The sequence below is a fragment of the Artibeus jamaicensis genome, unplaced genomic scaffold, assembly GCF_021234435.1.
Source record: "Artibeus jamaicensis isolate MK-2021 breed Jamaican fruit bat unplaced genomic scaffold, CSHL_Jam_final contig_1866, whole genome shotgun sequence".
Lineage (NCBI taxonomy): Eukaryota > Metazoa > Chordata > Mammalia > Chiroptera > Phyllostomidae > Artibeus > Artibeus jamaicensis.
Genome location: NW_026521375.1, coordinates 3,017 through 16,094, shown reverse-complemented (window position 1 = coordinate 16,094; position 13,078 = coordinate 3,017). Strand labels below are relative to the sequence as shown.

The 13,078-nt window shown below is 39.9% G+C and overlaps 1 pseudogene; it reads left to right on the top strand.

Moving 5' to 3' along the window:
• Positions 1-4,191: 4,191 nt before the first annotated feature.
• Positions 4,192-11,558, top strand: LOC119035840 (olfactory receptor 7D4-like; annotated as a pseudogene).
• Positions 11,559-13,078: the final 1,520 nt, after the last annotated feature.

Here is a 13,078-nt window from a genome sequence, read left to right as displayed (position 1 = left end):
AGGGACAAAAACCACAGGCAAATATGGTCGGTTAAAAAACACAGGGACTCTTTCTCTGTATTGGTGTTTTTGCACAAGCCATTGGCCTGCCTGTTTCTAGACTTCCTGGTACAGGAGAAAAACCAGCTCCTCATCAGGCTGCCCATTTAACATTTGAGAGACACCAGTGTACAGAGGGTGCTTAAAGCCATTAGATGAGAAGATTTCACTTGAGCACTGGCAAGCCCCAGGGAAATGCTAACTTTAGCCATTGGGGTCATGGGAGGAAGTGGCAAATGGATTGAGTATTGGCTTGTGAAATAGGAATAGAGTTAAGGTTGGTGTCCATGACTGGGATTTGATCATGAATGGCACTGGGGACATTTTCAAAAGCTGATTTTGTGGAACAGAGTGTGCAAAGCTGTCATTAAACATCACAGTAAAGATAAATATTCCTCTTCAAACCTATAGCCTTTGCCCTAATATCCTGGCTTTACGGTAAGTATTAGTTATCTATTGCTGCTTTAATAAATTACCATGAAGGTAATGGCATAAAATAACAAATACTTGATCTATTAAAATTTTAGACATCAGAAGTCCAAAAGGCCTCACTGAGCTAAAATGAAGGTATCAGTAGGACTGTGTTTGGGGGTGACTTTGCTCACTTGCTTTTTCTAGCCCCTTAATGCCTTTGGTCTCCTCCTCCTATCCCCAAAGCCAGAAACATCAGTCCAAGTCTTTCCCATGCTGCCTTCTCAACCACAGTCTACTTTTAAGGACCCTTGCAGTTGCATTGGGCCTAGCTATATAGTCCAGGATACTTTCCCTATTTTAAAGTCAGCTGTTGTACAGCCTTAATTTCTCTTTGCCTTGTAAACTTACACTGTTTTAAGTGTACGTGGGATTTGTCCTAATTGTGTATGGGAAAGCAAGCACACATGGAAATGACTGTCATGAAGGATGAAGTTGAGCATACAGTTCCCTAGAAACAGGAGGCACAGCAAGCCATACAGGGGCTCTACCCAGGGAAGCGGTGGGGCTGGTCAGGAGGTGGTGTGAGCAAGGGGGGGATGTGTGGCCACAGTGAAGGAGTAGGTAAGGTAGAAGAAGTCGGTTTGCCATTCTCTAGTTTAGATACTCTCAACAGGCTCTTGGGCACAGGGGCTGTCCCTAGATGGTCCCTAACCCTGGAGTGACTAAAACAAGTTGATAGTTACTTAGAATTTGAGAGTCCCCAAAAGGAGGGTTGTGGGATAGTAGGCTCTGGATTGGATGATTTGCATGTTAAAGGATTATTCTGGGGTGACTTCAACTATCTCTTGGAGTTGGTTAACCCTGGGAGGGACAGTCCCTTCAGTGTCAGCAAGGCCACCAATCCCTCAAAGCATCAGAATACAGAAAATGAAAGATGGTGTTTTCTGGCACATATTTACAGTTTCCAGGAATCAGGACATGGCTATCTTTTGGAGACCATTATTCTGTCTACCACACATCCTTCAATGTATTTTTTTTAAAAAAAATTTTATACTACTTTTGTTTTCAACCTTTGTGGTTTAGTTACTTTGTGAATGTTTTAACAAAATTTAAAAGTTCAATCTGGAACATCAGCTATAGGTTTTTCAAAATGTTTAGATAGGATTTTTATTGAACATGTATAAATTCACCTTTACATTATATATCAGCTACAGGTTAAATGATTCCATTACAAATGTTTTGATTACAAATGCAGTGTTTTTATTTCTGCCACCTTACCTTTATGCTGCTGTTCTGTGGGTGTTCCCATATTTAAAAGTTATAATTACAGCATACATACAGAAAATAGTGTGAAAGTGCGTATGAACTGACACTAGATTTTGCAAGCCCCTAGGGAACCCACCTTTCAGACCAAGAAATGGAAGATTACCTTGCCCATGAGTATGTCCTCTGTATTGCACCACATGCTTCCAGCTATGAGGAAACCTTGGTGTTGGAACTTCACGTTTCATCACTCACGTTTTTAATTTTCTGTATATTATGATTTTTTGACCTTTTTGGGATTAGTTGCAATTTTAATGTGTTCTTGGAAGGAGGTGAGCACAGCATTGATCTAGTCTGTTGTCTTACTGGAATTGTGTGTGAAAGTTCTTGAGTGTGAAGTGGTATTTGGGAATTGCAATCTAGAAGAGGATGACTCCCAGGGAAGTGAATGTGGGAATTACAGTATTCTGGGTGCTCATGCCTTTCTTTTTGATTATGTCTATGTAAAAGTTTCCTACTCTTGTTTTCTGATAGTATTTGGTCTCTTTCCCCCATGATATTTAATTTTAATAGAATAGTTTGTTAATCAATTACTGAATTTTGATTGTATATCTTTATGATTACTAAATGTTTGACATAAATTCCTTAAATCTTAAAACTTTAGCATGTTAATTTTGTTAACAAACACAAATAAGCCTTGATTGTTTTTAACTTTTCTAACTTACAGTTCTTTTTGCAAAGATTTACATTTATTTCCAGGGTATTTTTGGTTTTTTTGGGGGAACACATTCAGTGTGATAGAAATGGTAAGATTAGTAAGTTTGAAAGAGAAAAATTTTATTTACCACATTCAAAAAAGTTTGGGATTTTCATTTGAGAGATCAACATGAGTGAAATATATTTGAGGAAAGTGGCTTTCCCTTAAAAGGAGCAATATCTCTGATAAGAGATTCTGAATATGATGAATTTAGGGGTCCTAAACCTAGCTTGAAACTGTTTGGAATCTCCATAAGTGTGTGTGTGTGTATATATATATATATCTTGAGACTTTTGAGTATTTAATACAGTCTTTGAAATTGTACCAGAGTATTTTTAAGATTAGAGTTGATGGCACATCATACTGACAGAAGGATTCATCATTCAGCTTACAAGAAATCAACAGGACTGGAAGAGTATGAATGTCATGGAAATGGTAAATATCATAATCATCATTGTATGAATGTTTTGATTTGGAGATGAGTAGGATTAATTAATGAAACTGAGAACTCTTAATCATCATTTATTTATTCATCAACATGACAGACTGTACAATGGGTGGAAACTCTGTGGCTATAAGCAATGTGGAAGAGACTTCAGCAAAACTTCATGCCATCAGATGCCCAGAAGACCTCAAAGTGGAGGGAATGCTCATGAGGGTTGTCAGTATGGAAAAAGCTTTGTTCTGCAGAAGAAAACCTTTGCTGGAGAGAAACTTTCCAGGTTTAATCAGTGTGCAAAAGTGTCAGCCTGACTCCAGATTCTGGGTACTGGGAAACTGGTGTGAAGGGAAAACCTTCAAATGCAGTGGCAGTGGGGAAGCCTTTGGTAATAAAGCTCACCTTCCCACACAGATGAGCAGTCGGAATGGAGAAAAAACTCTGAAGGGAAGGAATGCAGGAGAGCATTTACCCCACAAGCATAGATGTAACTGCAGAAACTCTCCTAAGAGATGGTCTAAATGTAAAGAATGTGGGAAAACCTTTTGGTATTCATATTGTAAGTTCATGTGAGAATCTACACTGCAGAAAACTATAGATGCAAGGACTGTAGGAAAGTCTACCTACAAGCTTCTCATCTTAGGAAACATGGAAAAGCTCACACTGGAGAGGCACTTTCCACATTCAGAATATATTCTGTCTAACTGCACATTACATGCAAATCCTTACTTAAGAGGAATTCCTCTTAAGTAAGATGAATATATTCCTCTTAAGTAAGAATTTCCTAGAGGAACTCTGTGAATGTAAGGAATGTGGGAAACCCTTCATTGCCTCCACAGGCCTAAGTCAACATGTAGGACTTCATACTGAAGTGGAATCCTATAAATGTAAGGGATGTGGGAACCTTTCACTCAGGGCTCAGGCCTTTGTAAAGATGTATCAACTCACAGTGGAGAGAAACCCAAGAATGTAAACAATGTGAGAAAACTATTGGTTATTTCCATTCATTTTACTTGCATTAAAACTTCACCCTGTAAAGAAAATGTAAGAAGTGTGGGAAATCCTTCTGTTCTCTCAGTTCTTTTGAGGTCATGGAAAAAGTGATTCACAGTCAAAAGAAACTGAATGTGGGATAAATTATCCTGAGTCTGAAATCTAAGGGTTTGCTGAGAGGCATAGTGGTTGGGGTGATTCTATAGATCTCTTAAGCATTAGCGATTCGGCCCTTATCACCCATCCTTGTGTGTGATGTGTTTTGCTTTTTCTCTGATAGCCAAGCCAGGCCAGTCTCAATGCTACACTTTTCCAGTTGCAACCTGGCCAAAAGTGGGCCTACAGGACTGACACTTGGTCATCTTCTAGTCACCTGGATTCTCCTGTTGGGTTGGTATGCTTTTACATTGTAATGACAATGACTGCTTCACTGCATACACTCCTCACTGAGCCCATTTATACTGTGCCACTCTGGCTGAGGTAGTGCCAGAGAGCCTCCCCTTGCCAGAGGCCATGTCTGACAGGGATGTGGATACCCTCTGGGGAACTGAATGGAAAGCACTCTTGTGACAGAGCAGTGGAGACTGTATGATTGTCCCACTGTGAACAAAACTTAGTGACGATGCTGGGGACAGGTTTTCTCCAGCTTTGCCTCATCTTACGGACTTCATATTGTTCTATTTCCCTCTCAGACAAGCTTGGTCCTGGCTGTCTCCCTCAGCCCCCAGGAGTGCCATCCACTGAGCATCCCATGGAAATTGTCCCTTGATCTTGTGGTGACTCCTGCAGTCAGTGCAACTCCGGCCCTTTCTTCACTCACCCCAGACCTGCCTCTTTTGCAGGTCATTGCCTTCTTTCCACTTTTTCTACTTCCTTGACTCCTCTGTCACTTCTCACATAAATAGTGGCCTGTGAGGTCCTGGGGAGGGAGGAGGACTTTCTAAAGGAAAGATAAGCAGTGTATCTTTCCACAGGTTGTAACAGCAGGAAGGCATCTCTTTAGTATGAGAGGTGGGGCAGAATTTTACTCACTAGGACTGAGGAGGGCAGCGTCAGCTTTTGCATGTGTTCAGTCACAGGAAGAGGACATAATCTTCATGTTGAGCTTATGCACCAGGTAACTTCTGACCCATTGGAACATATCTCCTTTCACTACTACAGGAATCACTTTTATCAGTGCAATCAATTTCATCATTCTTACTCTGTAATTGAAAAGTTGATAAGACTGGTGAGGGAAATTCCACCTCTTTACTTTCAGTCTCTGTATGTAAAATCTGTTGTAGATGGGTTTACGTTTTGATTCCCAACATCGAATGCCTTTCACCCATTTCCCCTGTTTTTTCTTGATACTGTGGAATGAGTGTTTTTTGTTTGTTCTTCAAATCCTCTGAAATTGCTTTAGCTGTTCTATAAGATACTGTAAGGAACCCTGCTGAGGCCATGCAAATTCCACATCAGGATACACTTAACCTTAGAAAATTTCTCTGAGTTCTACAGGTGCCCAGAGACCTCTTGTATGCAAATGACGCTAGTTAGTCTATTGGCTACTGCCTGACCACAGGAGTGACACCGAAGGACTAGACAGAACAGGAACTGGTAGCCAAACCACTCTGGCACTGATGTGGGAGGAAGTGACATGATCAGTAGTTAACACTGTCTGAGGACAGGTTTGATCAAAAGGAGGAAATATGAAACCTGAGGAGAAATACACCTGTCAAAATGGACTCCTCATGGTTAACGGCCTAAATTTATACCTAGCCTAGCAGCCACTGCAGAGGCCTCCCATGCATTCTGAATTTCAGGAAAATCCACAGACTGAGCTTTCAACCTGTTTGTTCCTTGAGTCAACCACTGCAGGGAAATCCTGGTTTTATCTTCCAACCAATGGACTAAGACCTGTCCCAACCAATCATAACCACACCAGTTATCTCCTTGTTTGTATCTATACCAACTAGGCTGAGCACAATTTGTACCAATCAGAACTGCACAACTTGGAAGACTCATTTACATACAATTAGGAACTTGGGCAGGAACTTTCCCTATAAAGACAGCCTCCTCTTTGTCTCAGTGGAGTACAACTTAAGTTGCTAACTGAATCTGTGTCTTCCAGACTGCACAGATCCTTTGGCTTAAATAAAGGCTTTTATTTTTTATTACAGTCTAAAATCAACCTGGTTTACAATATACGGAAAGTATTTTACCTTTCTATCTGTATGTAATGGTCAAAAATAAAGAACAGGCAAAGGTAAAGCCAAATTTTCAGATGACAATATTTTCTAATGGGAATATTGTTACCTATACAAAAGAAGAGGTTGCAACCTCTTCTTCTCCTCAGTGTTCATGAGAACACTCTTGCATCTTCGGTCCCTGAGGACTGGTGGCCTGGGGGTTGGAACAATGTGACTCACACAGCAGAAATTCTTTTTCTTCTGGAGAAAAGTCACGAAGGTTACTGTGAAGGCTTCTGAAGAGAGAACAGTGGACAAAAACGCCCCACAGCCATGCCCTTACTGCACTTCCAACCCAGCTCAATGTGGGGACCCAGGGCCTGACTGACACAAGTGGAGGGGGCCATGCCAGCTAAGGAGGCCCCTGGGGGACCAGGGCCAAAGCTGCCCTTTAACACTCAAACTATTAACCACTCTGCTTTTCTTCAGAAAGGACCTCTTGGCCTGCATGACACTGTGAACACCAAGTGATTCTTAAAGTCTCAGATTCTTCTGAGAACATCATAAGAGCATCATAAGAAGTTCCTGCGTTTGGTTGAAGTTCCGAGGAAATTAAACATTCCTTAGGGGACACCTGTTACTTTGAAATTTAACCAAAGAAATAAGTATTCCTGCTTGGAGAAAATGCCTTCTTTCCCCATTGTTGCCTAAGAGATACAACATTGGCTGAAAATTTTTCATTCTGTTATCTTTGTGTCCCAAGGAAGTTGTTGTTTGGAGAAAGTAAAGTCAACAGAACAATTTATTTAATATGGAGCTCTGAGAATTCAACCCTTGAGATGATAATAGCATGTCCTTATTGCCCATTTCCTATAATTCTTTGATCCCAGCCTATGTGAAAATCCAAGTGGACTTCTCTGGGACATACCTCAGAGAATAGAGGGTTTCACTGGTAACTATTACATAGGGTCATTGTGTCCTACCAGGGCTGGTAGAGTAAGAAGAAAAAGAGGAGAAAAAGTGGATACCAGACTTTTCCCTCTAGAATAATGAGACTGGGAAAGGTGAAGTCCCTGTAGCTTTAAGATACTTTAGTTTCTCCTGAAGCCAGTGTTTTCCAGTTCTTTTTCTGTTTCCTTCTCTCTCTGTTTTTGGAATTTAGAGCCTCTCCCCAATAAGTTATTTCCCAGAGACTCTACAACACTCCAACTCTTTCTCGTAAGTGTAGACTCCTTTAGGATATTCTGTGTCTAATTATTTATTTATTAACTACTCACTGGAGAGCTACATGAGGTATTGTCTGTTTTGTTCTTTGTGTAGTTGGATTTTTCTATCATGTTCCCTAACTATTTTTGAAGCAGAGCAGACTTAACTCATAGCACTTAATAGTTTCTATTGCTGTTGTTCAATGCCCACAATATTATTTACAGATAATGTACATGTTTTCAAGGCTTGATAACCAGACTAATTTCCTTTTCTCATCTTACCAATTTCTTTAAAAATTAAAAAGTATTTTATTTATTTATTTTTAGAGAGAGGGGAAGAGAGGGAGAAGGAGAGGGATAGAATCATTGATGTGCAAGAGACGTATCAATCAGTTGCCTCCCACACATCCCCAACTGGGAACTTGGCCTGCAACTCAGGCATGTGCCCTGACCAGGAATGGAACTGGTGATGTTTCAGTTTGCAGGCTGCTGCTCAATCCACTGAGCCATACCAGCCAGAGCATCTAACCAATTTCTTTAAAAATTCAGTAGACTATTGATATGTAAATGATTGATGTTGGAGATTACTGATTCAGGAGTGAGTGATGGCGGAGCAGACTGCTTTGGCCTTTTCCTGAATTTAATTTTAGGGTTTTAGTGTAGAATATACTGTTGGCTGTAGTTTTAAAATAGCTGTTATTTACTGGGTTAAGAAACTGTCCTTAACAATTTCCTAAGAGTTTCCTCACTTAGTGAGAGGCTCTGTCCTGGCTGCTAAACACAGTAATGACTGTTACATTTTCTTAAACACATTTTCCATGTGGTTATGGTTATAACTCTTCATTATTGACCTACTTTTGTGAGTTATGTTTGCAAACATTTCACTACTAAACCAGTTTTTCATATCTAGAGTAGGTACTACTTGTTCATGATATATTACTCTTTTCAAATAGATATGGATGCATTTTATTTAACTTTACTATTCTATTTTGGGTCCTTATGTAGGCATATGATGCCCTTGAAAATTGTTTTTTTCTGTTACAGTTAATGGCACGTATCATGTGCCAGGCACCACACAAGTTGCTGGAAGGCAAGGGTGAGCAAAACAGTCATGACATCTGATCCACAAATAAACAAAATTACCAACATGAGAGGCACTTCAAGGAATACTTCCGGATGCTTGATAGATGAGCCTCACACCCTCCATTCTCCTGATCCCCACCATCTGTTCTCCATCACAGTGGCCTTTCCAGTCCCTTTTCTTCCCAACTTCACTGGACTTCGGGACAACACGAATTCTGTTCTCTCAGCCCCCAAAGCTGGCCCTTTTCCTCTTTTCTCTGATTAATAATTACCCATCCTTCATCTCACAGTTTAAATGTTCATATTTTAGAGAGGCATTTTCCACCCACCTCCCCAGACTAAATGGGTCCTCAGAAATTTTTTCTCCTCTGTGTAATTAACAGAGAATGTAAACATTTATTTTCATCTTAAATTTGCCTCTTAATCTTTTAGGGACTATTTGATTTATAGAAGCTTTGAATATTGTTAATCAAATCTATCAGATTTTTTAATCTACTTTTTTTTTACAATTAACTGCAATTTAAAAAGAATTAATCTTCATTTGAGATAAGTTTATTGATTTTAGAGAGAGAGGAAGGGAGAGAGACAGAGAAACATTGATTGGTTGACTTCTGTATATGCCACAATCAGGAATTGAACCTGGGACCTTTTGGTGGTGTATGGGATGATGCTCCAACCAAGTGAGCCACCCGGCCAGGGCTAACTGTGGATTTCTAAAGCAATGCAGCTTTACTCATGAGCACATACACATGAGCATATGCTCTCACACATGCTTTGTATTTTATTTGAATGGTTTTGTGTTTTTGTTTACCCCTCTTACCTATGCAGTCCACGTGGCTTTCCCTCTCCTTGGAAGAATCCACCTGGCAGGCAGTATTGGAGAGAGGAGCCATAAGGATTTTCACTAAGCAGAAGTGCTGCATAGTAATCAAAAGAGGTAACAGATCTGTTGTGTTTATAATGATCAGAATTCCATTTTTGATGGCTGGTCCAGTTTGTGGGCAGTACTGATCAATGACAGCTATGCCATCATTGCTGTGATGCCAAGGACAAAAGTTCACACTTCTCAGGTGTCCACTGTGTCACAGGAACTGCTCTGGAAAATCACATACATCATCTCACTTAAATCACTCATTAGTCTTACAGTGTAGAAAGTATCTATAACACCCATTATAGAAGGGAGGTATCTGCAGCTAGTAGAGATGAGAGAACTTTGTCTAGGTCGCACACATAGGAAATGGGTGGACCAAAACTACGTTGTAGCAAGCCTCACTGAGAACCCCATTTTTTGAATCACATCTCTATACTGCACTTTGGAAGAGTTATATATCAAAGATCAATGTAATTAGAGGAATAGATTAATAATGATAGTGTAACAATAATAGCTACAATTTACTGAGATCCTACTCTGCACAAAGGCATTAGTAACACTCATAAAGAAAATAATAGCAGTAACAACATTTTCAGAAGTAAAATAAGGCACTAGAGAGTTAACTGTCACATCAATGGGAAGCATCAGATCATAGAATTGAGGCTGTTTTGAGAATCCAGGAATTAACATATGTTATAGAGCTATGTTAATGAAAGAAGTATGGAGATTATCAAAGAAAAGATATTAAATGTCTTCAAATATTTTGGAAGGGTCATATCATAGAAGACATTGATTTATGTCTGTAACTTAAAGTAGAATTAGGGCAAGTGAGTAGGAGATAGAAAAAAATTTCCAATAAATTTAACACAGACTAATTACATTGGAAATGAAATTGGCTACCATTTGTCTGAGTGAATCAGTCATTGGAAGGACTGATTGAGAGTGAAGGAGATCCTTGCAAAGATGGAAGTGAAGACAACGAGCTGATATGCCTGTTGGAAGTTCCCTAAGTGTTGCTTTTGCCTCCTCCAGCAGACACACCAGCAGCATGGAAGCAGGAAACCACACAGAAGTATCAGAATTCCTCCTCATGGGTCTCTCAAAGGATCCTGAACTGCAGCCCTTCCTCTTTGGAGTGTTACTGTTCATGTACCTGGTCACTATACTTGGGAACCTGCTCACCATCCTGGCCATCAGCTCAGACTGCCACCTGCACACCCCCATGTACTTCTTCCTCTGCAATCTGTCCTTTGTCAACATCTGTTTCACCTCCACTACCATCCCGAAGATGCTGGTGAACATCCAGACACAGAGCAAAGCCATCTCCTACAATGGATGCTTCATTCAACTGTATTTTTTTAAATGATTTTTGCTAGAATGGATGATTTCCTTTGGACCGTGATGGCCTATGACCAGTATGTGGCCATCTGCCACCCCCTGCACTAAATGGTCACCATGAACCCATGCCTGTGTGGCCTGCTGGTTCTGTTGTGTTGGTTCATCATATTCTGGGTCTCCCTGGTTCATATCCTACTGATGAGGAGGCTGACCTGTGCAGGAACTGAAATTCCACATTTCTTCTGTGAACTGGCTCAGATTCTCAAGGTAGCCTGCTCAGACACCTTCATCAATAATGTCTTCATGTATGTGACTGCTGCCCTACTAGGTGTGATTCCTGTCACTGGAATTCTCTTTTCTTACTCTCAGATTGTCTGTCCTCTGCAGGGGGAAAATATAAAGCATTTCCCACCTGTGGGTTTCACCTCACTGTGGTCTCCTTGTACTATGGGACAAGCCTGGGGGTCTATCTCAGTTCTGCTGTGACCCATTCTTCCCTACAAAGCTCTGTAGCCTCAGTGATGTACACTGTGGTCACCCCCATGCTGCACTCCTTCATCTATAGCCTGAGGAACAAGGATGAAGAAGGCCTTGGGAGGGCTCCTTAGACAAGGAGCCTCTTGTCTGTGATGTATCACCTCAGAGCTAAGCAGGCATTATGGGCCCCAAAAGCCAATGTTGTAGATTTAAATCTAGTTTTTATCTTTCCTAAAAACATGTTTCATTACTTCTACTTCCAAAGCACCTACAATTTTGTATTTACTTAACTTCTAAATTTTATTTTTTCAATTATAATTTACATCCAATATTATTTTGTATTATTTCAGGTATACAGCATAGTGGTTACACAAGTGTCTCCCCCAATATTTCTAGTACCCAGCTAACACCACACATAGTTATTACAATATTACTGACTGTATTCCTTATGCTGCACTTTATATTCCCATGACTACTTTATAATTACCAATTTGTACTTAATCCTTTCACTCTTTTTACTCAGTCCTTCAACTTCTTTCGCCTCTGGTAATCATTAGTTTCTTCTCTGTATCTGTGAGTCTGTTTCTATTTTGTTTATTTTGTTTATATTAATTCTCCTCAGTAACCTCTTCAGTAATTTCTTTGTACTTTTTCTTCTCTATTTGCAGCCCATCAAGTTGTATCTTTCTTGCAGCCATTCCTGAGACTTCCAACGTTAGCTTTGAAAAACTTCCATGAAGTACTGACATGATTTTCCCTCAGATTATTCTCTCAAAATGCAGACATTTTTTTACCTTAATTTGGTTGTATGTTTGTTTTTCTCTGGAAGAAATGGAATAAGAATTACACTGTAGTCATAAAAAGGACTGAGCTTGTGGCTTGCTTTATGTCGGTGATTGTCAATCAGTGTGCTGCAGGAACTTTTAAAACATGCAGTACGTGACAATTTAGTCAGGGGCACTGACCTATTTTTTTAAAGATTTTATTTATTTTATTTTTAGAGAGGGAGAAGGGAAGGAGAAAGAGTGAGAAACATTAACGTGTCATTGCTTCTCCTGCACCCGCTACTGGAGACCTAGTCTGCAACCCAGGCATTTGCTCTGACTGCAAATCGAACCACCAACCCTTTGGTTTGCAGGCCCATGCTCAGTCCACTGAACCACACTAGCCAGGCTGACCTCTTTTCCATTAGGTTGTCAAATTAAAAAATGACAACAGTCAATGCAACAATAGCTGCCTAGTGTGAATGAATCAAAATCATATCTATTTTTCTGACAGATTGACAAAAATTATATTTTTTGGTGTGTCATAGAATTTTAGTAATTAGTTTACATGTGCCATGAGATGAAAAAGTTTGAACATCATTGCTTCACATGTATAATTTTATGTGGTCATAACAACATCTCTTTGAGCTATTTTATTTCCTTTACCCCATTTTTCAGAGAAAGACACTGAGATTGGGATGGACTCTAATCTGACACTTGGGAGCCCACACTCCTAACTGAGCTATCAGACCTGTCATGTAAACAGAGATGTGACTTTCAACTTTAAGAACAGGAATCTAGATTTGAAAGGTAGTTTGTTCAGGTAATTCACTTTATTTACTTATTTTAAAAAGTTCAAACTTATGATTTTATTTTATTGAAATTTTTTTATTGTTGTTCAAGCACAGTGGTCTCCATTTTCCTGCCACCCCCACCTCCCACCCTCAATCTTTCCCCTCTGTCTTTGTTCCTGGGTCCTTTATACATGTTCCTTGATAACCCTTTCCCTTCTTTCCCCTGTTATCTCCCCCTCCCCTCCCTTCTGGTTACTGTCTATTTGTTCTTTATTTCAAAGTCTCTGGTTATATTTTGTTTGCTCGTTTATTTTGTTGATTAGGTTCCACCTATAGCTGAGATCATATGGTATTTTTTTTTCACCATGTGGCTTACATCACTTAGCATAATGCTCTCTAGGTCCATCTGTGCTCTTGAGGAGGGTAGAATTTCCTTCTTCCTTTCGGCTACATAGAATTCCATTGTGTAAATA